Below are 4,050 nucleotides of genomic sequence, written 5' to 3'. Positions count from 1 at the left end.
AAATTTGATTCTCGAGCATCCTCGACTTTTGCCACTTTTCTTTCAATTTATTGTTCCCTTCGGAAAGACCCCATTCTCGGTCATTCCGGCCTGGACTTCCTCCAACCAACCCAGTGGCCCATTGTCCGTTAAGCAGATTTCGAGCTTACATTGCGTGCGTTGGTATTGGTGGTAAATTGTGAAAAATCATACAAAGGACCTGCTAGCGCCCCCCCTTCCAGCTCGACTTAGTTACGCGACTGAGGGGCGTGGCATGCAAAACAGTGCAAAATACTAGAACAACGCCCCCGCCCTCCTCCTCGAAATCTCCAATCAGCCAGCATGAATTGGTTAATCAAATTTACAGCTGCAGAATATAGGCACTGCTGCAAAATGGCAATTTCGCTTGTGGCCATAAATGTGCGGAAGCTCCACGAACAAATGACCCACTACCCATTGCTGTTGTGGCAACCGCAAAAGCCGCACAAACACTAAATGCGTTGACCACGTACAAAACCAGAGCACTGAAAGCAGAAAAAGCTATTGGAAATTATGAGGCGGGCCGAGAGGAAGCAAGACCCAAGTGGCCCAAAGAGATTTATGCGCATATTAACCAACATTATCTATTTGGGAATTAAAAAACATTCTCAATTAACGGGTGGGAAGGGAACCGAACAAACAAACAAACTACCATACTATACTATACTACTAACTACAATCTTTACACTTAATTTGCTGATTTGTTAAGAAGTTGTAACAGTTGGAAGAAAGCGTTTTAAGCCCTTAAGTCTCTATAGACCTTTTCAAAAACGTATATTAATGAATTTAGTGCAGTTTTGTATCATAAAGGTTTCCTTTTGTAGGTTATAGATCAATTATAGCACTAAAGAATCTAATGTTTTCCATATCCATATACACATGTTAACTTATATGATCAAAATAGAAAGTTAAATGAAAAGCAACAAGGTTAAGTAAAGGCTAAAACCGAAGGCTTTGTAAGTTCTTAACGGCGTAAAAGGATGCATAAGCAGTGAAGGTAATAACTATAAGTATAAGCTCTTTCGCTGCGAATATTTAACGTGCATTAAGGTGAAGTACCATTTAAGTGGGGCCAACCTGGCTCTGGTGGCTGAAATTCCGCCCGACTGGACTGGTGGCGGCCATAAATAATGCCACACGAAGTTTAAAATGCAATAATGAAATTTATTAAGAACTTATGCGGAGTTAAAAAACCGAAGATGGGGACGGCAACCCTGTGTAAACACGGTCGAAAGGAATCACGCCAGTCAAGGAGAGCAGAAGTCCAGATACTCTAGCAAATCGGTAAAGTCCTTAAGTTGGCTCAAAGTTGTGCGAAAGTTGTGGCAACTTTTGCTGGGCGAAAGTTTCGCCCCCTCTGTTTTCCGCTATCCGGAGAAATGGATGTGGCCAGGCGGAACAGTTGACCATATGGAAGGGTATTATGGCAGCGTAATTTACACAGCATGTTGCCACACACATGTGGCCAAGCGTATCGAGATGGCGGCAGCATCATGGCCAGGGGTGAACATAAAGGCACCGCCTGACCCGCTCCTTTCGCCGTCTGAGCGACCTGCTCCGCATCCGCATCCACAGCCGCATCGGCCGCCTACGGATCCCACGAACTCCATGGCCAAGCACTTACGTAAATGCCTTACGGCAAAAGTTTTTCCCCTTTGTTGTTGTTCCGGCTGTTTTAAAAGTCCCGAATAATTGAGTTTTACGCATAATTTGCTTGATTTTATTTTACTTACGGATCCCCTTGTCTCCTGATCCACTGCCTCCTGCCCGCCGGCAAAACCGCCTCGTGTGCAGTCCACCACAAAGGTAAACAAAAAACAATCAATAGTCCCAACTTTGGTTTGGTTTCGTTACGCTCTCCGCCTAAATATGTATCTCTTCTGGCCGGGATTATATGATAATCCAAATCGGATTGGAATCGATAGTGCAACATGCGGCAGAGTCCGCGATTTTGACAAACACTAATTAAAATGAATTATTTAATTGGAGCAAAGAGGGCGTTGCAGGCCCAGGGAATTGGGTAAACCAATTAAAATGGCCACTGGCCACGTCAGTTGGGATATGCATATGCATATTCGGTTAGACACAGATAGGTACAGCATAAATCCATTTATAATTAATTTTTACAAATGAATGCGATAATTAAATATGCGCGCATCTGAATCTACACGCTTATCAGCAACAAAAAGTTGCAAAAGTTAAATATATCCGCCAACTAAATGGCCGGCAGAACAATTATAGTACGAATTATAAATAATTCTGGCTGCATTCTGGATGGACGCATTAGGACATGGAATCTCCAGTGAGTTTGATCGCAATTGAAGCCACATCCCATACTGATAACAATTCGGCTTTTAGTTGGGCTTAAAGATTCCATTTAATATTGTAGATGATACAAACATAATCATAATACATGCTTACACCTCCATACAAGTATATATATATATTTAATTTTTTAACACATTTACAATTTATTATTGAACCTTACAATGCAGCTTGGCAAAAGGGGGGAATTATTGTTTTAGATTCTATTATTACAGCTCGTTTTGGGAGTTCCTCCGGTTTTAGCTCCAGCTCCAGCTCCTGCTCCAGTTCCTGCTCCCGCTCCTGCCATCCTGACCCAGTTTGGGATCCTGCGAGAGCATCACCTCGAGTACAATGTATATAAGTATATATATGTATATATGTATGTTCAACACCTTGGTATTCGTAGAGGTAGGATAACAATTGTCAGATGTTCACTGAATGTGAGAAAATGCATTCAATGCATTTCGTAGGATGCGCTTAGCCACTCAAATAACAGATGAAACCGCTCTCGGTGGTTCGGTGTGTTGTGGTTAAGTGTGTTGTTTTTAAGTGATTTGCTTTTGGGCGGTGGCAAGTGGGTGGTGGATGTGGAAGTGGATTGGTGGATGGTGGTAGGTGGAAGAGCTTAGCATACACTTGAAATACTGCACTGAACATTTAATAACCAACCAGACTATAACATAGAAATATTCATACTTAAATTATTACAATTTTCTACCTTAGACAGACGATCGAGCTTGAGACGCGACCTCCAAATTGTTGGGTCGCTTGAGTTGCTTGATTTTGGGTGCGCACAACTTACAAATAGTATTCAATTAGAAAAAATAGATTTATATTTTTAAGTACGTAGTGTTTAGGTTTAGGTTTAGGCTGGGGACTTGTGAGTGTTTAGTGTCGGTTTAACGTTTTGTACATGCCCAAAAAACTTTAGCAAAAAGTTGAATATCACTCGTATTTATGTTAAAATTTGCAATTTTCAAATTCAATTCTCTTGCATGAAATAGGTTTTACAATAAATTTTATAAACGCCATTTAATCAGTTATCGATATAGTTATTAATATATATGTATATGTATATATTACGCGCGTATGTATACAATAAAAATAGGGAGATGCTTAGACTACGATTTTTACAAAGCCTATCGCATGGGCATGCGTTCTCATTGTTGGAGACACATGCGAACATAAGTGACATGACCCTTGAGTGGTTTGTAGATTATAAATTCGATTAATGCGCTTGGATTGCGGGCGGGGATCGAATCTCAGATGGATTAACTCGTACACCTTACAACACCATGCGTATGTAATGTAAGTCGGTAGTATAACTTCATGATCTATGTTTGACCCGTGTTCGATTCAAACAAACTTAGACGAGAATGGGGGATTTAGATGTACAATTAGTCTGCCTGCTAAGCAATACAAAAATATCTATCGTACTTTGCCGTGGAATCGAGTTCTTTTCCATCTCCATCAGCGGTGCGATCTGTATGTACATTGAAAGTGCCTTCCAAATCGTGATTTGGCGCAGGAGTCGTATAAGTTCTGTTTTTGGCACTGTACTGAGTAGCCAAGTAGTTGGGGTGATGATGGTCTTGAGTCACACAATACATCAGATGCCAAGCCATAAGTCAATCAAAATTCATCTGTACATCCGTCCAGTTTGTCCCTCGGTCCGTTGAGTCCGTCAGCTAATCCTACTAATTTCCAGCTTAGCAGCTGCTGTTG

Source organism: Drosophila mauritiana, chromosome 3R (assembly GCF_004382145.1).
Source record: "Drosophila mauritiana strain mau12 chromosome 3R, ASM438214v1, whole genome shotgun sequence".
NCBI lineage: Eukaryota > Metazoa > Arthropoda > Insecta > Diptera > Drosophilidae > Drosophila > Drosophila mauritiana.
Note: the sequence above shows the minus strand (reverse complement) of the source record.